The sequence below is a fragment of the Lepus europaeus genome, chromosome 14 (assembly GCF_033115175.1).
Source record: "Lepus europaeus isolate LE1 chromosome 14, mLepTim1.pri, whole genome shotgun sequence".
NCBI classification, from domain to species: Eukaryota; Metazoa; Chordata; class Mammalia; order Lagomorpha; family Leporidae; genus Lepus; species Lepus europaeus.
This window is the reverse complement of record NC_084840.1, coordinates 93,879,420-93,903,054: the sequence shown is the minus strand read 5'-3', so window position 1 is coordinate 93,903,054 and position 23,635 is coordinate 93,879,420. Positions and strand designations below refer to the sequence as shown.

Here is a 23,635-nt window from a genome sequence, read left to right as displayed (position 1 = left end):
TAGCGTGAGGGTGGCCAGGGGCTGGATGGGGGTGGGGAGAATGGGAGTTTCTGTTCATTGGATAGAGTTTCAGTCTTACGAGGAGAAACGAGTTCCCAGGATGGATGGTGGTGATGGTGGCTCAGTGATACGGAAGTGCTTACTGACATTACACTGTAAATTTAAAAATTGTTAAAGTGGTAAATTTTACTACCATCATTTTTTAAAGATTTATTTATTTATTTGAGAAGCAGGGTTACAGAGAGAGGGAAAGAGAGAGAGAAGAGAAAGAGAGAGAGAGAGAGAATCTTCCATATACTGATTCACTTCCCAGATGGCTGCAACAGCTAGGACCCAGCCAAGCTGAAGCCAAGAGCCAGGAGCTTTTTCTGAGTCTCCCACACGGTGCAGGGGCCCAAACACTCAAGGTATCTTCCACTGCTTTCCCAGGAGCATTAGCAGGGAGCTGGATTGGAAGTGGGGCAGCCTGGATACCAACCGGTGCCTGCATGAGATGCTGGTTCCACAGGTGGAGGCTTAACCTACTATGCCAAAGCACCAGCTCCTACTACAATATTTTTTAACAGGCATTCAACCAATATGACATATCAAAGTCCTCCATTTCTTGTCTGAACAATTGTCTGTAAAGAAAGTATCTAAAAAACAAAAGAATGTAATCTGAGCCACCACTGTGGCATAGTGGGTAAAACCGCCACCTGCAGCACCAGCATCCCATATGGGTGCCGGTTTGAGTCCCTGCTGCTCCACTTCTGATCCAGCTCTCTACTATGGCCTGGGAAAGCATTGCGCCAATCCAAAGCCAGGAGCCAGGTGCTTCCTCCCGGTCTCCCATGTGGGCGCAGGGCCCGAGGACTTGGGCCATCCTCCACTGCACTCCCGGGCCACAGCAGAGAGCTGGACTGGAAGAGGAGCAACCGGGACAGAATCCGGCGCCCCAACCGGTACTAGAACCCGGGGTGCCGGCGCGACAGGCGGAGGATTAGCCTAGTGAGCCATGGCGCAGGCCTAAAATCTTTTTTTTTTTTTTTAAAGAATGTCATTAAAATTTGTTGGTAGGCAATATTTATAATAAGGCAAGTCTTCTACACACCTTGGGCTCTACACAGTATAACTGCTTATAAATTGCTTCCACTGCCTGGTCCACTACCTCCAAGGAGCGCAATCTTGGGTTAGCTCCTTAACCTCTCTTAGCCTTTGTGAACTCATCCGTAAAGTGAAAATGTACATTTCTTTCTCTTAGCGTTCTGCCAAGGATTAAATTAAATGCGGCACAAGCAGGGTCTGATAGATGCATGGCATGGCATCAGGGCTCACTCAATATGTCTATTTCCTTCTACAGATAAGCTCATTGCAGTGACAACTAATGGTAGCTTGAGTGTCACAATCAAAAAATACCAGAAGGATGAATATAGATGGAAGAGAAAAGGGTGGTCTCACTCTTTCTTTTGAGGGTGATAAGAACTTTGTAGCATACATGTATCCATTGTAGAATCCTCTTCTTTTTGGTGCCAAAAGAAGCAGTAGTTCTTGGGGACAGCATTGTGGCTAGGTGGGATAAGCCCCCACTTGCAATTCCCATCCCATATAGGAGAACAGCTTTGAGTCTTGACTGCTCAGCTTCTGATCCAGCTCCCTGTTAATGCACCTAGGGAAGCAGCCGAAGATGGCCCTAGTACTTAGGCCCCTGTGCCTCACATGGGAGACCCAGATGGAGTCCTAGGATTCTGTCTTGTCTGGACCAGCCCTAGTTATTACAGCCATTTGGGGAGTGAACCAGTTGATGGAAGAGCTCTTTCTCTCTTTGTCTCGCTCTCTCTGTGTCACTCTGCCTTTTAAATAAGTAGAATAAATCTTAGCAAGAACAACAACAACAAAGATGCAGCAGCAGCAGCAGTCTTCAGTTTATCCAACCAGTGTGGCCCCTGCCCAGCACCAGCAGCTGAGCGAGCCCCTACAGTGAGGCATTCAAACTATTGCTCTGATTTGCTCAGCCTGGAAGATGGCTCTTCGTATATTTTTTTAAAAATAGCACCATAGATGAAACACTCCAGGGGGTGAAAAACCACATTCTTGATGGAGTTGGGTGGGGAAAAATATGTTATGTCTTTGGAAAGATTCTCTAACTTCTCTATGGCACTGTGTTTTGTTCCTTTTTGTGACACTGACTTAGCTGGTTTTCCTGCTTTTCAAAGCTATCTTGTACAGAATCTACTGCTCCCATTACACTAACTGGCAACGTAAATATTTCAACAAACTCTCGGGGATCACTTTACTCCAGCCTTAGGTAAATGTATAATTTAACACCACCAAGACAACTCACATCACCCCAACATTTGATGCCTCTCAGCAAATTAATTACATGGCAAAGCATTTTGCAAGATTTCAAAATCAGAAATTAGTTTGTGGTGCAAAAGGCAAAACTCTAACTTCATTCCAACCCTATGGATGCTCAAAAAATAACATGCCTTGGGATTTTTAAAGGTAGGTAATTGCTTAAATTGAAAGGAAGGCAATTCCTCCACAGATGTACAAGTTGACTATTATAATAAGAGGAAAGCTAATTGAGAAGATTCACCCTGAACCATGTTTGCCCTAAAAAGTCTGTTTCAAGGTCTTTGATTGACACTTAAAGAGTCCTTCCACATCCTTTTCATGGTGTCAAAGGAAGTTCGCTCTGGAGCGAGATATACAAAAGTCATTTTCTCTGTTACAGGTTTTTCTCTCTCCTCCTTTTCCTTTTCTTCTCTCTCCTGTCCCTATCACCCCAAAAGTGCAGTATGTATGAAAGTCTCTGACACATAAAGAAATTTTCACAGTAATGAGCTGACCAACAAACAAAGCAAGCTTGCAAATGTTTCATTAAAATGATTGCTACAATTTGTTCTACAATTCACCTGTAATTGCCCAGCGCATTGCTCATTAGGACAGGGGGATCGGGTTTGAAAGCTGGGGCTCCAGTCTGCCTTTCAGCTTAGGGTCACAGGAAATGTGACACAGCGGGCGTCCTGTGTGGCAGCCCTCTGACCTGCTTGGGTCAAACTCAACTAGGAGAGGTTCTCCAATGACAGAACCAGTCTCCAACGTGTGTTGGCATGGAGAAGGAACCAGACAATGGCTGCATGTGTCTTATTTTTGTATATTCGGTCATCTACCCCAGGAGGATCAGATTCATTGACACACTCAAGATCTTCCTACAGGAAAAGGGTACGGTTAGCATAAGGCAGTAGGTTCTCAGCACCCACAGACAAACCTGTAATTAGATTTCTGGAGAATGCTTAATGCTGGACCATGAAAGCATGAGGCATTCTACTTGTAAGTGGAATTTCTGAAGGGAAAATTTCCTATAAGTCTTGACTCTGGCTGTTTCTGTTTGCAAACGCACGCACAGTTTTAAGGTTTTCATGAAAGGGACGAACAGCTAAAACTAGTAGTTTCCATTTATTAAGTCAACAAGTGCCAGGACCTTACATACAATCTTGGCTGTGACCTTAATATTCCTTAATTCTCTGTGAAGGAATTAATCACATAGATCATGAATTGTACAAAGGATAAACGTCAAGGTTCAGAGAAGTTAAAAGAACTATGTGAGGGGCCGGCGTTGTGAAATAGTGGGTAAAGCCGCCACCTTCAGTGCTGGTTCGAGTCCCGGCTGCTCCACTTCCCAATTCAGCTCTCTGCTATGGCCTGGGAAGATGGCCCACGTGCTTGGGCCCTTGCACCCATGTGGGAGACCCAGAAGAAGCTCCTGGCTCCTGGCTTTGGTGTAGCTCCGGCCTTTGCAGCCATCTAGGGAGTGAACCAGCAGTTGGAAGATCTCTCTCTCTCTCTCCCTCTCTCTCTCTCTCTGCCTCTGTATCTCTGCCTTTCAAATAGGTAATAAATTAGTATTTTTAAAAAAAGAAATATGTGAAATTCAGCATGGGAATTGCGGTGTAAGGGGTTAAGCTGCTACTTTGGATTCCTGCATCTCAAACAGGAGCTCCGGGGATCAAGTCTGATCCAGTTTCCTGCCAATGCAGACCCTGGGAGGCAGCACTGATGGCTGAGAACATGAATCCCTGGCACACATCTGGGAGAACCGGATTGAGTTCCGTGCTCCTGGCTTCAGCCTGTCCCAGCCCTGGCTGGTGCTAGCATTTGAGGAGCAAACCAGAAGATGGAACCTATCTTTCTCACTGTCACTCTGCTTTTCAAATGAGTAAATACACTTTACAAAAAAAAAAAATTGCACAGAACTCCTACATCCAGTGATAGAGTGAATCTCAGTGATAAAAAAGGCCAACCTCTTTCTATGGAGCTATCAAAAATTTTCCCACCTGAAATAATTGGTATGTTGAAAATGCCAGGGAAAGAGTTTTCCAATAAGAACACTGAAATCCTTTTATGAGACGTTGATGATAATTATAACAATAATGCAATTGTAATATATGATAGCTATGTATTATATACAGTAATATCCTGAGTCCTTATGTGAGAATTTTATTTAATCCTCAAAATAAATAATAATGTAGACAAAATTCTTGTTCACCACTTTCTAGAATGGTGTATTGAGGTACATTAATAACATATATTTTATGTTATTACATTATGCATTATAACATAATTATATAGCATATATTATTATATTATGTTCTAATAAACTCTATGTTTAGAATTATTATACATTATGCACATTATGTATCTGATAGGTGTGATATATATTATATATTTAGCATCTAATACTTGATATTGTATATTCAATGAGATACTATTAAATATATTTCTAATTTGTATTGTATTGTATACTGAATATATTGTATATTCAGTAAGATGCTACTAAACATATATTTAGCATCTAATACTTAATATATTCAATAAGATACTCTTTGTAACATAGTTAATAAACTGAGAGGGCAGTGGACCATATATTAAAATACATGTGTGTAGTGAACCCTATTTTTCTTTCATCACCCATCCTGCTGAGGGTCCAGAGGGAATAAAAGCTGAGGTCCAGCTCTCTGAGTCGGAGCACCCACTCTGCTCAGATCTCACCTCAGATCTCACCTCCACTGATTCTTGGGCCTTCACACTCAGTCAGGGACTTAACACCTTTGCTCCCTTGGTTCTCCTGCTTTGGGGCTTGGTGTGAACTGCACCACTGGTTTTCCTGGGCCTCCAGCTTAAGTGGCCACTATGGGACGTCTCAGGCTCTATAAATGCATGTGCCAATCCTTAATAAACCTTGATAAATCCTTAATAAATCCCATGCTGTATATATATATATAGATATATATATGTATATATGTGTGTATATATATATATATATATATATATAGTGGTTCTATATATATATATATAGTGGTTCCCTGACTATGAAAATCCCTAACTCACAGAGATGTCATAGGGGAAAACTATCCAAGTCAACTAAATTAAATATAGAATTGGAATGATGCAGGAAGGAGTAGATAATTAAACCTTGCAGAGTTTTGCATTATAGAGAGTGGTTTTAAAGTGCTCTCACACATTGGTAGCACTGATACAAATTCTACTTTGCTTTCTTACATATACTTCATCCTGAACATTTCCCACACCTGTAGCATCCTGACTATTTGCTTGCCTGATTTTGCCTAACTATGTTGAGGAATCCTAGAGATTATCTACGACATCTCACTGTCAGTAGAAGGCAAGAAACCAGGTGCATGTTGACTTCATAATTCCTCATACCCTTTGGATAAGCATTTGATGCAGAGGATATACCACTGCTTGGGATGCCCACGATTCATATCGGTGTGTCTAGGTTTGAGTTTTGACTTCGTTTCTGATCCAGCATCCTGCTAAAGCACACCCTGGGAGACAACAGGTAATGGTTCAAGTACTTGAGTCTCTGCCATCCAAGTGGGAGGCCTAGATCGAGTGCCTGGCTCCTGGCTTCAGCCTAGTACAGCCCTGGCTGTTGTGGGGATTTAGGAAGTAAACCAGTGGATGGGAGACCTCTCCCTGTGCATCTGTTTCTCTGCCTTTCAAATAAATAAAATAAGTCAATAAATTTTGTAAAAATTTCTCACACTCTAGTATCTGGTCACACATGGCCAGTGAATGTGTTGATAGTTCCATAGAGTTTAAAACACTCCAGACAACTGAATGGAACCAAGAACTTTGCTCTGTGTTTCCAGGTCATTTCCTTCCAAAGCTGTTTCTACTCCACCACCACTCCCAACACATTGCATGTTTGTCTGACCAGTCCTCGGAGCAAATGTAGTTAATTATCCTGAGGGAGTTACAGAGGGGTGTGTGGGGAGGGGCCATCCAGGGGAGCAGGGTAGATACTAGGTTGTATAAATTCAAAATTGCTGTTGGTGAACTGCCGGCTCGCAGTGTCTCCTTCCTACACCTCTTCCATTTAGCGTCAGTGCTCAGACATTTTAAATCTGTGAACTCTTGGGGCTGGCATTGTGGTGCAGCAGGTTATATTGCTGCCTCAGATACCCACATCCCTTATTAAAGTGCCTGGAATCAAGCCCCACCTCTGCTTCCAATTCAGCTTCCTGCTAATGCACCCTGGGAGGAATCAGGTGATGACTCAAGTGCTTGGGTCCCTGCCAAACACATGGGAGACCTGGATGGAGTTCTTGGCTCTTGGCTTTAGCCTGGCCCAGACCTGGCTATTGTAGGCATTTTCCTGAGAACCTGCATACAGAAGATCTCTCTCTGTTTCTCTCTCTTTCTTTCTCTCTCTCTCTCTTCACCCTGCCTTTCAAATAAATAACATTTAAAAAAAGGTGTGAACTCTCAGCGACAGTTCTGGAGAGAAGGTAAACCCTCAGGCTAACCATACCTTCCACTCGAGGGATGCAGGGGATTTGCTGTTTTGGAAGACACACTGATCTTCCATGGAGTCTCAGTTCTCTGTGCTCCATAGGCTCCAGCCGCCAGCTTAGCCCTGTGCTGTCATCGCTACAGTGCCCAAGTGTCACCTTCTCAGTTGGCCCCGCCCTCACCATCCTACTCAAAATAGCAGCTTCCATTCCCCACCATCCTTCTTCCCTACTTGATTATCTTTAGGTTTATTACCACCTGAAATGCAACATATTATATATTTTATTTCATATCCACAATCAGACATGCTCTCTCTGTGCATCTGTTTCTCTGCCTTTCAAATAAATAAAATAAGTCAATAAATTTTGTAAAAATTTCGCACACTCTAGTATCTGGTCACACATGGCCAGTGAATGTGTTGATAGTTCCATAGAGTTTAAAACACTCCAGACAACTCTTATGTTGTCATACCTCTTACATCTAGAACAACACCTGGCTTACTGGAAACCCTTCATCGATATTCTTGAAAGAATTAAGTAAGAGATAATGTCTTTCTTTCTTTTACTGAGGGAGGGTCAGAGAGAGAAATGGATCTTCCACCTGCTGGTTCAGTCCCTAAATGGCCACAACAGCAGAGGCTGGGCCAGGCCAAAGCCAGGAGCCTGGGACTCTGTCTGGGTTTCCCACATGTGTGGCAGGGGCCCAGGTACCTGGGCCGTCTTCTGCAGCTTTCCCAGGCACATTAGCAGGGAGCTGGAACAGAAGTGGAGCAGCCGGGACTTGAACCAGTGCTCATATGGGATGGCGGTGCTGCTGGCAAAGGTTTAACTCTGTGCCACAACACAGGCTCCAGACAACTTATTTTTTAATTTCCTTTATGTGTACTGACTGTAGCAGTAGGGTACATGGCTTTGACATAAGGACATCTATCTTTATTTCCTGTAGAAATGGAATTGGGGTGTCCATGATTATAATTTTAATAAAGATGATCACAATTTGTATTTTTTGTGCAGCACTCATGAGTACCTTCCCAGCTGAATTCCCTGGAACCCCAAGCCCACCCTAGAACTCACCAGGCAGTGAGTGGAATGTCCTGGTGGGACATGTACAAAGAGAAAAGGTCAGGGCTCTACCCTGGACTGTGCTACTAGCTTGATGAATGACCACCGGCAAGTAAATTAACCCAGATTTCCTACTCCATAAAATACGGAGTTGAAGTGCATGATGTTTAAATAACCTTTCACTTCTATTACACCTGCCATCCTCCAACCCAATTTATCTCACCAAGGCAAATGTCCAATTATAACCACATGTATTGTCTCAGTCTGGGGAGGGCTTAGAAACACACACACACACACACACGCAGGAAAACTTCACAATAGGTTTCAAATTTTTAAAAAGGCATTTTAGTTGTAAAATTTTATAGGATGGATGTCTGATAACTTTCTCTACTTTCTACAGAGGTTTTACCTGCTATTTTTGTCCTCAAATTCTTGTCACTTTTCTTGACTCCCGCAAAATGAGCCCTATAAGCTTCTCTTTATTAAATTTTCCTGGAAAACACATGCTGAAAACAAAGCTTTTTAAAACTATGGCTTTAGTTTCAATTAAGAATCCAAACCATTCTTAATATGATAGTAATTATTTGGAATGTTATATTTCCCATCGTGAGATCCAGTGCAAGTATCTGATATTAAATAAATTTAAGTTGAGGTAAGAAAAAAAAATACCAAAAAAGACTCACCATGTAACAGTTAAGATATACTGCTCCATTCTATTCATTCTATTGCTTCCTGAAACATAAACAGTAGGAAAATAAAGCATGTTTAATAGACACAATAGGAGACAGTTAGTATCTATTTTATAGAAGTGCAACTTTCAATTAAATTACATAGTGAACCTGCACAGCTCCCTCTTCCCACACAATATAATGACGAGAGTTCAAAACTCATAGAGAAACAACGAATGGAAGACGTGAGCAAGATCTTCAAATACAGCGTATTTTACAAACAACAATGTAAGTCAGATCTTGGACTCCCTCTGCCCAAAAAAATTTAAATAAAAGGATAAAGTTGTCTTTCAATAAGTCCATGGAAAATGCATATTATGAAGAATAAACATGCACGGGTTTTCACTTTTCTCTTTTGAATGGAGGGATTGATTTACTTATTTGAAAACTAGAGTGACACACAAATAGAGAAAGAGGAAGAGAGAGAGAGAGAGAGAGAGAGAGAGAGAGAGAGATTTCCCATCTGCTAGTTCACTCCCCAAATGGCCACAACAGCCAGGGCTGGTTCAGGTCAAAGCCAGGAACCTGGAACTCCATCCAGGTCTCCCACATTGGTGATAGGGAACCAAGCCCTTCAATCCTCTTCTTCTGTCTTCCTAGGCATATTAGCAGGGAGCTGGATCAGAAACGGAGCATCAAGAACTTGAACCAGTGCTCTGACATGGGATGCCAGCATCATAAGCAATGGCTTAACCCACAATGCCACAACACCAGTCCCTGAACTTTTTCAGCAAAATAAACTTATCTTTTAATTCAGTCCTCCACAAGTTTCCAGAAATCTCCTCATATGTGTAAATATGTAAGTCAGGGCCGGCGCCATGGCTCAACAGGCTAATCCTCCGCCTTGCAGCACCGGCACACCGGGTTCTAGTCCCGGTCGGGGCACCGGATTCTGTCCTGGTTGCCCCTCTTCCCGGCCAGCTCTCTGCTGTGGCCCGGGAGTGCAGTGGAGGATGGCCCAGGTGCTTGGGCCCTGCACCCCAAGGGAGACCAGGAGAAGCACCTGGCTCCTGCCATTGGATCAGCGCAGTGCGCTGGCCGCAGCGGCCATTGGAGGGTAAACCAACAGCAAAGGAAGATCTTCCTCTCTGTCTCTCTCTCTCTCTCACTGTCCACTCTGCCTGTCAAAAATTAAAAAAAAAAAAAATAGAAAATAAAAAATTGAAAAAATATATGTAAGTCAAATACTTCATAGGTCCTTAGGTTTGAGAAACTGGCAGTGATGGGGCAACTAGCCCAAAGTGCCCCCCAAAATGATCAAGAAAACAGGAAGTCTACCTGTTCTAACAAGTTAGGAATGCAGACAATAGCTTAGATGGTTTAGATAAGGTTGGTGATGGGAGAGCATGTGCATTTCAACTCGCTATCATTCACTTGTATATTGGTAATTTTCCATTTTGGAGTATAAACTCATAAAGAAGGCAATTCTGCTAACTTTTTGCAATCATATATAGCAGAGGTTTTTTGTTTTAATTTTTATTTATTTATTTGAAAGGGAGGGAGAGAGAGAATTTTTCAATTTGCTGGTTCACTTCCCAAATGCTCACAACACCCAGGGGTGGGCCAGGCAGAAGTTAGGAACTGTGAACTTACTCCAGGTCTCCCATGTGAGTGCAAGGACCCAAGTACTTGAGCCATCACCTGCTGCCACCCAGGGTGTTTTAGTGGGAAGTTGGAATCAGAAGTAGAACCAAGCCAGCAACCAGGCACTCTGACATGGCATTTTAACCATTGCACCAAATACCCCCCTGCAAAGAAGGGGTTTTCAATTAAATGCATTAGAACAGTTCTAGCACCTAAAAGTACTCAGTGAATATTCATTGAGGGATGAATAAAAATGGAGAGACGGAATTCCTAAAATGTGCCTAGTATAAAATGTCCGAGTGTATATCACACTGATTCTGGCGGTTGCTCTCTCCTAGAGAGGCACCATCAAGTGTATCCCAACTGAGGTTATAACAGAAGGGAGTGGGAGTTCAGCATAGATAGAGCAGGGAGACAAAGTACAAGACAGTCCTTTGGACCATGTGAGGTCTAAGCCCATTGTGGGCCGATCATCAAGAAGCCAGGACATGGTGCTCCGATCATTTGAAGCAGTGTAGTTTCATCCTTGATACCCCAAAGAGGATCATGCTCTGATTCTAACATTTACAGAAGTGGCAGCTTTTAGAATTTATGGTCTTAAAGAGGCAGTTACTAAGATCGTGACCTTTGCGAAGTCATGTTTGATTCTGGGCTTCGGTTTCCTTATTAGTAGAGACTCCCGTATTTCAGGCATTTTCATTAGAGAGGAGAGTTGTGCATACAAGTGAGATCACAGAATGGAATACGGAAGAGGACTGTCAGATCCATAGGTGACGTACTGCCTCTTCTTACCTGAGAGGGTCACCACCCAGGTGTACTGTAGATAAATAAAGGAGTCTTCCTACAAAGCCTTGAGGAATGCATGCAATGATTTCTCTTATTATCAAGCTGGGAGAGCAAAGTAGGGGAAAAATGAGGAAAAAGTTAAAATACTTTAGGATGGAGAAGACCCAAGTTAAGGCAATGTCAGTGGAATAAAGGAATTAAGGACAAATGTGAGAACTGATTTCATGGGGCTGAAGTTCACGTACAAATAGTTGCAGGGTGGGTTTTCTGAGGTGCAGAAAGCAAGAACTGGTGTTGTTCCCTCCCTTGCTTAATGTCCCGGATCCTGGTTCCAGGTTAGAGTTAGGGTTAGGGTTAGGGCTACAGTTAGGGTTAGGGTTAGGGTTAGAGTTAGGGTTAGGATTAGGCTCAGGCTCTACAAGGGATTACAAGGTGCTGTTGGCCTACAATGTATGGTCTGATTCTGGACAAGTTCCTTCAGTTCTCTGAGTCCTTTGCCCAGGATCAGGTGGATGGGTTAAACTGGAAAAGAGATGAGAGGCCTGAGCTGTTACTCAATCCCAATTTATTTTATTAAGATTTATTTATTTATTTGAAAGAGTTACAGTGAGAGAGAGAGAGAGAGAGAGAGAGAGAGAGAGAGAGAATCTTCCATATGCTGATTCTCTCCCCAGATGGTTGTAACAGCCAGAACTGAACCAAGCTGAAGCCTGGAGCTCCCTGCTAATGCGCCTAGGAAACAGTGGAAGATCATCCAAGAGCTTGGCCCTCTGCACCCATGTGGGAGGCCTGGATGGAGCTCCTGGCCCTTGGCTTTAGCCTGGCCCAGCCCTGGCTTTTGTGGCCATTTGGGGAGTGAACCAGCAGATGGAAGATCTGTCTCTCTCTCTCTCTCTGTGCCTCTGCCTCACCCTCTCTCTAACTCTGAATTTCAAATAAAGTAAAATAAATCTTAAAAAAAAGTTGCTTTTTTGTGTGCACTGTCTATTCTATTATTAATTCTTAATTTTCCTAAATATGTCCTAAGTAGTCAGAATTATGTTCAATAATACATTGACTTGGATTTGTTTTTATAAAAGTAACTTGAACATTTGAAGTTATTTATATAATTGTAAGCTACTCAGTATTTTTCATATTAAAAATTCACTGTTCAATTTCTAGATTTTAAAGATATTTTGTGAGGAAGGGCTTTGAATATGCCGAATGACCTTTTGACACTTATTCAAATAACCACTTTCTGTTTTTTAAGACAGAGTCATCGACAAGGACTTGATAATGTCTATTAATCTCTTCTGTAACTCTTTCCCCACAAAGAACATCACGCTTGATATACCCATCTAGATTATAAACGGAACTAAAGGACATTTGGGGATTCTCACAAATTTTTGAGAAAAAAAAAAGTTTTATTTGAAATGCAGAGAGAAACAGAGGTAGAAAAGAGACAAAGACAGATAGAGATATCGATCCGCCATGCCGGGTTCACTCCCCAAACGCCTGCATCAGCCAGGGCTACCCCAGGCTGAGGCCAGGAGCCAGGAACCCAAGCCGGGTCTCCCACGTGGGTGGCAGGTGCACAGCCTGGACTGGAACCCGGGGACCCAAAAACGGGATGGCTGTCCCAAGTGGCGGCTCAGCTGTTGGGCCAAAGGCTCCCTCCTGTGGGGCCGCACCTTTGGAGGGGAAGCGGGCACAAGCCCTCGAGGTCCTCGGAGGCTGCTCCTGGCCCACGGGGACCCCCGGCAGCCCCCAGCAGGCCCGGGAGAGGCTCCCACTGAGGGCCCACGTCCTGGCCTTGGCCTTGGGCCTTCTCAGCAGGCTGCCAGCCGGCCCTGGTCCCTGGGGGCGCTCTCACTACCCCCTTACCTCTCCGGCCTCAAACCCCCCACCCTTTGGGGGGCTGCGGGGGACACTAAGCAGAGCCGGAGTCCCGGAACCTCCACGGCTGGCGCCGCGCCCCTTCCCTAGGAGCGCGCTCGGCCCGGGTCGGGACCCTGAGGGGAGCCGCGCGGTGACCCCGGGGGGCTGGACTGAAGGAGGGAGACTCCCCAGTCAGCCCCCGGCCCGGACCACAGCCAGGACCCCGACTGCCGGCCCCGCCCCGCCCCGCCGAGGCCCCGCCCCCGCCTAGGCCACGCCCCTGGGTCCACGCCCCCCGTGGGACCACGCCCAGCCACGCCCCCGAGGAACCACGCCCCGGCCACGCCCCTGATAGACCACGCCCCCTGTGTCACGCCCCCGAGGAAACACGCCCCCTGGGCCGCCCGGCTCCGGCCGCCCGCGGCGTCCCCGGGGAGGGCGGTGAGGCGGAGACCCCCGGCTTCGCGCCCAGGTGAGGGTGGTCGCGGCGCCGCGGGACCCTCCGGGGACGCAGCGGGCGCTTGTGGCCCGGGAGGGCGCGGGGAGCTGAGGGGAGCCGGAGCGAGGAGCTGCGCGGCCCCTGAGGCGGCGGCGGCGGCGACCTGTGGCGCGGGCCGGAGCAGGTGCGGGCTGGGGTCCCCACACGCCCGGGAGGCCCCTGTGGGGGGGGGGGGTCTCCCTATTTAGGGAGCGAGAACGCAGACGGGAGACTGCTGGTCGCACCTGGCTAAAAAGTCTGTTCTTGCTAGGGTGGGGATGGGCCCTGCGCCTTGGGACGGTGGTGCAAACACTTAAAATAATAATAATAATAATAATAATAATAATAATACTCCATGGGTTTGGTTTTGGCAGTTTTTGGGGGAATTACCTGGTTGGTGCAGGTGCTCTGAAAGTCCCGCACCGATCCCACAGCTGCGGGGTGGTGTCCGGCGGCGCGGGGGGTTGTGTGCTGGCTGCAAGGTGTTGTCTGTGAAAATGGGGCGTCTGGCCCAGATCCGCCCTGAGACGCCCTGGCGTTTGTGGTGTTGCAGGCCCGGACGGCGGCCGCAGCCTGGACGCGGGTTCTGGGCCCGGGACGGCGGCCGCAGCCTGGACGCGGGTTCTGGGCCCGGGACGGCGGCCGCAGCCTGGACGCGGGTTCTGGGCCCGGACGGCGGCCGCAGCCTGGACGCGGGTTCTGGGCCCGGGACGGCGGCCGCAGCCTGGACGCGGGTTCTGGGCCCGGGACGGCGGCCGCAGCCTGGACGCGGGTTCTGGGCCCGGGACGGCGGCTGCAGCCTGGACGCGGGTTCTGGGTCTCCGTGTCTGAACGTTAGTTTGCATTCTTTGCAAGCTTTGCTAAAGGTAGGTGATCGGACTGGCAAGTTTTTGGGCTGGCCCACGGCCCGAGTGCCAGGGTTTGACAGATAAGTGAGGGTGCGTGTTGCTCATGCTGTATCGATTTGCATTCCCTTATGAACGATGATTGTTTTAGAATGGGAAAATGGAGAGATGAATAAGCTTTCCAAGATAACGTGGGCCTTATGCATATACCGATGCACTGCCTAGCGTGTGAAAAATTGCACTCATTTGTCTTAGACCCTTTATAATATTATTGTCGGGGACAAAAAGAAATGCAACGTGAAAGATTCAATTTGGTGATCTTTAATACTAGTTTAGTGTATCTTTCTATTAGCAGAGATTTTGGTCACATCACGAAGTGGAGAACCATCCTCCTGCACTTCTTTTTTCAACCATATCTTTATGTCTAATTTTTTGTGCATATATTCTTTGAAAAATAGCTTTTGTTTGTCCGGTCTGTACTATTCAAAGGTCTGTTAATGGCCACAGATAGTTTTGGTTAAATAAATAAATATTGGGAAGTTAAATAAATAAATATTTTATAAATTTTTGATTTGAGATATTTATCATTCTAGTAATTTCTGCAATTTCATTTCCAACTTTTTTATCTTTTTACAAATTAAAATCCTTTCATTCATTTTTTTCTGTGTATGCGGAGCTTAAAAGATGGTCTTAGCAAACTCCCTTTCCCAAGTCCCAGGAAACAAACTCAGTTGTCCATCAAAGAGTAACTGCAAGATGTCCAGTGGGCTTTCAGGTTAATTCACAGGAGCGAGCCTGCCCCTTGGGGGACACGTGTGAGGACCTTCACGTTGGGCAGCGTAAACGTTTTGAATTGAAATCATCTATCATGGAACACCTAATTTTTGCCATGGACCGTGACTGGCGTGTTAAGCATTGGGACCTTCAATACTTGCTAATCCTTAATCTTCTTTTCTGAACATAGAGGTTACAGTAAGGCCTTGTGAGAAGTTTGTATTTTTCTTTCTGAGTATTGAATGCTGTAATGTATGCACAACTGTAAGCAGAAGCCAAAGCTTGTAAGAACCTCAGACCGTGTGGACTGGCTTATATCTGCTGGCCATTTCTTGATAAAGAACTTAAGATCTCACGTAGAAGTCAAACACAGACAGTCTGCAGGTTCAATGTGGCCTTCAGATGCGTTTATTTGGGTCAACTCAGTTCTTTAAAACCATTGACTGTTTACCAACACTTCCAAGCGTTTAACTTTTGCATAATCCCCAGAGACCTAGTTTTCCTGAAACACTGGAGGGCTGGCTGCAGCCAGAATGGGGCTGCCCACTTTGATGGAGCCTAGGCACCAAGCTCGTGCATTTTACCTCCCTCAGATGTCCCTGTGGATGTCCGAGTTCGTGATTTCTGCCTGACCACATGGTGTACTAACTTTCGCAGTTAATTGTGTGCCCCAAACTAACCAGTTTTCATCCTTAAAAAAATGGAGAGTAATCTTGTGTTACAACTAACAGTGCACTTCCTGTTAAGCCTAGGGTGATACATCAATGATGACAGTTCGTACACACTGGCACTGTGGACATTGATCCAGAGGTTTATCCTAGAGCTTACAAGGGTGTCTAGTGGTTGACAGGTGTTTGGCAGGGGTGGGGAGAGGAAGGTGTTACTAATGCCACTCTTTAAAGATTGATTCGTTTTCTAGGAAAAGATAGCCTTTTTTTTCAGTCCCATTATTTATTTATTTTTAGAAAAACAGATTTTTTTTAAAAAAGATTTATTTATTTGACAGACAGAGTTACAGAGAGAGATAGAGACAGAGAGAGGTCTTCCATCTTCTGGTTCACTCCCTAAATGGCCTCAGTAGCCAGGGCTGGGATAGGGCAAAGCCAGGATCCATGAGCTTCTTACCGGTCTCCCCTATGGGTGCAGGGGCCCAAGGACTTGGGCCATCTTCCACTGCTTTCCCAGGCACATTAGCAGGCAGATGGATTGGAAGTAGAGCAGCTGGGACTCGAACCAGCACCCATATGAGATGCCGGGCGTTGCAGGCGGGAGCCTTAACCTGCTGCACCACAGCGCCGGCCCCTATTTTAAACAAATACTTGTATCCCATAATCACACAGGGAGAAATGGGTGGCATAGAGCAGAATATATATATATATACATATATATATATATATATATATAAAGGCACATAAGTAGACTTTTTTTCTTTCTCTAGTGAGTATTTTTAAACAAATGGTAGGGAACAAAACATTGGCTTTGGCTCATTCAAAATAGAGCCCACCTGCAACTGGGAAGGGCTTGTTTGAATTATGCTTTTTTGGCTGTTACTGGACAACCAGGAGGGAGGCGTGTCTAGTTCACCTGCTCTTTAGTTTAACCAGATCAGAGATCGCTACAAATCTGTGTTTTCTATGAGAAATGGGATAAACTTGTTTGGGGACTCAACCTTGTAAAGCAAATTCCAATTTTTCTAGCCTTGTCTTGAGAAGGCTTGAGTTTATTATGTTCATAATCATACCAGGAGAATATCTGTGCAGTTAGTTAAAATGAGGGCTGCCTCCCTGACAGGTGCAGTCGTATGTATGGTCCTGAGACCTACTATGTATGAGAGCAGCACGAGCCAGTGTTCTAGGGGCCTGCAGGCAGAGACAACAGCAGGTCCTGCAGATTGAAAGGGCTCCCCGTGTTCTTATCAAGAGGGAACCGGAGCTGAAGTTACGGAGTGATGACAGAGAACACGGAGTGAGTTTAGGGAGGTCAGAAATGGCCCCACCATTCATGGTCTGTAGCATGGGGTAAGAATGTAGATTTTCAAGGATTTTATCAGGAAAATCGGGTGATTTTTGTGTTGAGAACATTGTTGCTACAGAGACCAGTTCTGTAGCCCGTCTGCTGACATCCCAGTGTTTCTTCCATCAAAAGCAGGACTTGTTTTGAATCAAGCAGTAAACTTCTTGCGATACATTTTCAGCAGGTGTGTTCCAAAAGTCTTCTAATAACAGTCTACAGAAAATATCGGATGAGCGTTTATAAAAGCGAGAATCATGGTATTCAAATATTGTGTGGTTATGAGTAGGATCCTCTGAAGCTTTCTTAGAGTGCTCCATATTATGGCGCACCTTGCATGGTCACTGAAAATGGTCTTCTCTGAATGTGCTTTGCCAAAGTTAATAATTGATTGGGATTTGCATTATATTAGAAAGTGAAATATGCTTCTGTTCTTATATGAAGCAGTTATCCATAAATGGTTTTTCTAGACCCTGCCATTGATGAGTTTGGTCATTGCATATAAAAGTATTATAAGACACTTGGAGAGTGAATTTTTGGTATTAACTTATGACTTATGTACTCTTCTTGAAGGTTATATAAGTCAGAAGTGTTGAGTTAGAGCATGAAAGCCTATTAGTGCAACCAGTTCAAGAAAAATAACTTTTTTTTTATTTTTCCCTAGTGAAATATTCTAGGAAGTTTTCCACTTAACCTGTATCTAATTTTATTGATGTACGATTATTTTTTTACTCTGTTCTTATTGGTCTTTTCATCCTTAATTCTGTTCATTTGTACCTTTTCTCTGGTATTTTTCTTGACCGGTCTTGAAAAGAATTTGTCTATTTTCTAAAAAATTCTCTTTGAAGAGCTATTGTATTAATCAACCCTCTAATATTATTGGTTCTCTATAATGTCTTTTTTTTTTTTTTTTGACAGGCAGAGTTAGACAGTGAGAGAGAGAGAGAGACAGAGAGAAAGGTCTTCCTTCCATTGGTTCACCCGCCAAATGGCCTCTACGGCTGGCGCTGTGCCAATCCAAAGCCAGGAACCAGGTGCTTCCTCCTGGTCTCCCATGCAGGTGCAGGGCCCAAGCACCTGGGCCATCCTCCACTGCCTTCCCTGGCCACAGCAGAGAGCTGGACTGGAAGAGGAGCAACCGGGACAGAATCTGGCACCCCAACCGGGACTAGAACCTGGAGTGCCGACGCCGCAGGCGGAGGATTAGCCTAGTGAGCCACAGCGCCGGCCTATAATGTCTTTTTAAAAGTTTTTCTACCCTTATCTTCCTTTTTTTCTACTTTCTTTGGTTTTATTCTGTGTTTATATAATGTTTTGCCTTTCTGTCTTTCCTCTGGGTACTGCTTTAACTACATGCCATGCTTTAAAAGAAAAAAAAAAAGATTTATTTATTTATTTGAAAGGCAGAGTTACGGGGGGTGGGGTGGTGGGAGATAGAGAGAGAGAGATCTTCCATCTGCTGGTTCACTCCCCAAATGACCTCAACAGCTGGAGCTGGGCTGATCCAAAGCCAGGAGTCAGGAGCTTCTTCTGGGTCACCCTTGTGGGTGCAGGGGCCCAAGCACTTGAGCCATCTTCTGCTGCTTTCTCAGGCGCATTAGCAGGGAGCTGGATCAGAAGTGGAGCAGCTGGGACTTGAACCAGCATCCATATGGGATGCCGGCATTGTAGGCTGTGGCCTTATTCCTTTTGGAATTCCTTTTGGTTCACCCTCCAATGGCCACTGCGGCCGGCACATCTCACTGATCCGAAGCCAGGAGCCAGGCGCTTCTCCTGGTCTCCCATGCGGGTGCAGGGCCCAAGCACTTGGGCCATCCTCCACTGCCTTCCCGGGCCACAGCAGAGAGCTGGCCTGGAAGAGGGGCAACCGGGATAGAATCTGGCGCCCCAACCGGGACTAGAACCCGGTGTGCCGGCGCCGCAAGGTGGAGGATTAGACTGTTAAGCCATGGCGCCGGCCAATGAACTGTATTTTCATTATTACTTGGTTCTAGGTCTATTTTAATATATTCATTATATGTCCTCATTGTTGAATAGTGTCTTTTTAAATCATATAATCCTATAGACTTTTGAAAATTATCTTTTAGTAATTCATTTCTTAATTTCATTTCAGTCATAACATGCTCAGGAGGAATAACTTTTTTTTTATATGTGGGGTTCCATAGGTATTCCAATACATCCACTCAAGCTCCTTGATGATTAAATTTATTTATCCTTAAAACCTTTTTTTTTAAAAAAAAGATTTATTTATTTACTTACTTACTTGAAAGGCAGAGTTAGAGAGAGAGGGAGAGAGAGAGAGAGACAGAGAGATCTTCCATTCATTGGTTCACTCCCCGGATGGCCACAGTGGCCAAAGCTGGGCCCATCCGAAGCTAGAAGCCAGGAGCTTCTTCCAGGTCTTCCACTGGGTGCAAGGTCCAGGGGTTTGGGCCATCCCCCGCTGCCTTCCCAGGTGCATTAGCAGAGAGCTGGCTCAGAAGTGGAGTAGCCAGCACTTGAACTGGTGCCAATATCTGATGTTGGCTCTGCAGGCCTCTAAAGATTCCTTCTTTATCTTATGACATCCTGATTAAAATGTGCCTTGGTATGAGTTTCTTTGGGTTTATTTTGCAATTCCTTGAGCATCTTGGATGCTCATGTCTTTCCTTAAATTTGTGAAGTTTTTAGCAGTTAATTCTTCAAATAGGATCTCTTCCCTGTTTTCTCTTTCTTCTCCTTCTTTAACTCCCAGAATGTATGTATTTGTTTTGTTGATGGTATTCCATCTGTTCATTTTTCTTCATTTTTTTCACATAATAGTTGCAAATGAGTTGCCTCAAGTTTACTGATTTTTACTTCCCCATGTTTCAGGTCTGCTACGGAACTCCTTTAGTGAAAGTTGTATTTAATTATTTTATTTTTCATATTCAGATATCTTTCTTGTTCTTTTTATTAAGTTTGTCTTACTTTATATAATATGGTTGATTATAGATACTTACAAGTGTTCCCTCTTTCTATGTTCTGGGGAGGGGAATTATATGAGATGGCATTATTTCTTTTTTACTTATTGGATAGAGTTTGTTGTTGAAACCATTAGAAATATTTCTATTTACTCTTCTGTTCATTCTATTCGATACTCAGCAAATATATGGATCACCTTCTCTGCTCCAGTCATGGTTTTATAGAACGTGGGATACATTATTGAACAAATTGGACAGAAATTTCAACCCTCATGAGGCTTACATTTTAGTAGTGGAGAAAACAAATTAGACATAATAAATAGGAAGTTATGTAGTATGTTAAGAGATAATAAGGGTTATCAAAATAAAGCAGGAGAAAGAGAATCATGGTTGAGGATTGGGAGGCAGGACTGAGTAGAGAAGGGCAGCTTAAGATTTTAAAAAGGATGGCCTGAATACGTACAACTAAAATATTAATAAAAAGAAATAAGTAAATATAAAAACTTTAAAAAGCTATTATACCATTTTAATATTTCAGAGAATTCACCTGTGAAAAAAAATCAGAAACCTGAATTTTTTGTGAGAACTTTTTAGAAACATTTGTTTATTGGAAAAGTAGAATTACAGAAACAGAGAGAGGGACAGAAAGAGAGAGAGGGGGGTATCTTCCATCTGCTGGGTCTCTCACCCAAATGCCCACAACAGCCAGGACTAGACAAGGCTGAAGCCAGGAGCCAGGGACTCCATCCGAGTCTCCCACACGTGTGGCAGGAATCCAAGCACCTGGACCCTCACCTGCTGTCTCCCAGGCACATTAGTAGGAAGTTGGATTGGAGGTGCAGAGTAGTCAGGACTCATGCCAGTGTGAGATGCTGGTGTCCCAAGTGGCAGCTTAGACCTGTTGTGCCACAACAGCTGGCTCCTTGTGAGAACTTCTGAAATTAAAAATTAAATGTTTCTGAAAGGAAAAATTAGTAATAAAAAAAATGATCGGGATGACTACAGTGGGCCGTAGTGAGAAAGAGAAGGTGACGGCTGATGTGTGTGGCTATGGGAAGAAAGCACTGTGGACAGAGGGGACAGACAGCCCAACGGAGGAAGAGCCCTGCCATGTCTTGGAATGTCACAGGCCACTTTGGTTCTTGTGTTAGGAAGAATTAAGTTCAGGCCTCCAAACACAAGCAGAGTAATTGCTGAGATAAATGTTAAGATCCTGAAGTAAAATGCTTTTGTTTTTTATGGTATTATGACCTTTTTTCTATCTTAAAAAAAACCATAGCTTAGCTTTTAATAAATCAATTAGAAATGATGTCTTCTCTTTTAAAATGTAGCTTTGAAGTAGCTTTTCAAAATTATGATAAATATACATCTATCAAAACACATTAAGTATGTATGTTGAAAATAATTGTTTGGCTTACATGATTGTATAATTAATAACTTACTTATGTTTTTAATTTGAGGGTCTAGGGAATTATATTCTGTGAGTACTAGAAGACTTGAAAAATATATGAACAGTCATTATATAATTATTATAGTCACTAAGTAATTAGTTATTTTTAGTTGCCAACAACTGTGACATATTGGTATTTAAAAAAATTTTTTTTTCTCTTATTGGAAAGGCAGAGAGATAGCCAGAGAAAAAGATCTTGCATCTGCTGGTTTACTCCCCGAATGCCCACAACAGCCAGGACTGGGCCAGGCTGAAGCCGGGAGCCAAGAACTCCATCCAGGTCTCCCACATGGATGCTGGGGTTACATACACTTGAGCCGTCCCCTGCTGCCTCCCAGGGTGTACATTAGCAGGAAGCTGGATTGGAAGCAGAGCCAGGACTCAAAGGCACTGATATGGGATGTGGGTCAGCTAAGCAGCATCTTTATCATGGCACCAAATGACTGTCACTGTTCTTAAACCTTGTAGTGGGAAATGGGCAGAAGACTTTCTCGTAGTTAGTTCTAGGATTTCCTTACCGTATGATCTTAAAGAAGTCATTGTAAGTGGCTTCATTTTACCTACTAGTTGGGAATATTCATTGTTTTCTTCCAAATGGGATTTGGCAAGATGTCTTCTGATTCCAAACAGCTGTGACTATTGTTTTATAATGCACAATGTAGTGATACACTGCCTTAAATATCTGTCTGACTGAGGAGTGACAAAGGGAACATTGCATTTTAGACAAGCTCCTGCTCATTTTTAATGCTGTTGTTCTCTGTTCTGCTGTTAAGAAGATGCCTCCTCCCCACTCGTTTGTTGTTTTCTGTGGTTTGTTCTGTTGGTTTGAAATGCTTATTCTCTACACCTTTGCCCCATCACTTCAGATCTAACTGCTCTTCACCGGGCTCCTAATCAGACTGTATGCATGTTTCTATTGCCTATCAGTTTCATAATATGCTAGTTACATATTTATTTATCTATGTGCTTTCTATCTTTGTGTTGCCATACCTCATCTAACTAGTACACATTTGGTGTTCAGTTATATTTTTATTGAGTTCTTAGGCCTATATTGAAAAGCCAAGTTAATTCCTGATAGTTAATATATTAGAGATGAATTTGTGTTCAGTAGCGTTACTGCTTGGAAGGCAGTATCCCATGTAACGAGTGCTTCTCCTGAATGAGAATTCTGCTTCAGACATTTAACAAGATGTAATTGGTCTTTTGCTGTGACATTTATTTTATATAGATGGCACCAATGCCAATTTGCACGACTCAAGGAGATGGATGTAAGAGGTAGTTTATCTTGTCACTGATTACGAAGTCATTACAGAGGATAATTATTACTGATTACCTCTTTGCATTTTGGATCAAAGGCACAAATTTTATAAAGAGTCAGTGTTCAAAAACCATTTAGAAGTGTTTTTGTGTAGTGGTAGAATGTTTGGAAGGCATGCATAGCCGTATACTGTTAAATACAGTGAATCAGAATATGATTTTTTTTAAAGTTTTTTTTTTTAAAAAAAAAAACTTATTTATTTGAGAGGCGAAGTGAGCAAGGGAGGTAGGTAATAAGAGAGAGAAAAAAGAGAAAGAGAGAGAGAGAAAACTATTCTGTCCTTTGGCCCACTCCCCAAATGGTCCCAACAGCCAGACCTGGGCCAGGCCAAAGACAGAAGCCTGGAACCCCATCTGAGTCTCCCCATAAATGGCAGAGAGCTGGATCAGAAGCAGAGTTGCCAGGATTCAAATGGACACTGATAAGGGCTGCCGGTGTACTAAACAGTGGCTTAGTGCTCGCTTCGGCAGCAAATATACTAAAATTGGAACAATACAGAGAAGATTAGCATGGCCCCTGCGCAAGGATGACACGCAAATTTGTGAAGCGTTCCATATTTTTATGGCCCGGGAAGGCAGTGGAGGATGGCCCAAGTCCTTGGGCCCTGCACCCGCATGGGAGACCAGGAGAAGCACCTGGCTCCTGGCTTCGGATCAGCAAGATGCGCCGGCCGCAGCGGCCATTGGAGGGTGAACCAACGGCAAAGGAAGACCTTTCTCTCTGTCTCTCTCTCTCTCACTATCCACTCTGCCACTCAAAAAAAAAAAAAAAAAAAAAAAAGATTAAACAGTGGCTTAATCTGCTGCACCACAATGCCAGCTCCCAGGATATGATCATTTGTCTTGAGTTTTCATATTCTTTTCAGTTCTCTCTCATCATTGTTTCTGTCTCTTACTTTAAAGTACTTTTTTTTAAAAAGAAAAATACTTATTTACTTATTCAGTGGCTATGTATTTAACATCAGTTATAGGCCAGGCAAACAGTTAAGCATTATTAGGTTTGGAAGA

The 23,635-nt window shown here is 43.9% G+C and overlaps 1 non-coding gene across 1 annotated transcript; it reads left to right on the top strand.

The window, feature by feature from the left end:
* Positions 1–23,082: 23,082 nt before the first annotated feature.
* Positions 23,083–23,189, top strand: LOC133774020 (U6 spliceosomal RNA). The gene has a single exon (XR_009868001.1). It is a non-coding gene; the product is annotated as a U6 spliceosomal RNA (small nuclear RNA).
* The last annotated feature ends 446 nt before the right edge of the window (positions 23,190–23,635 follow it).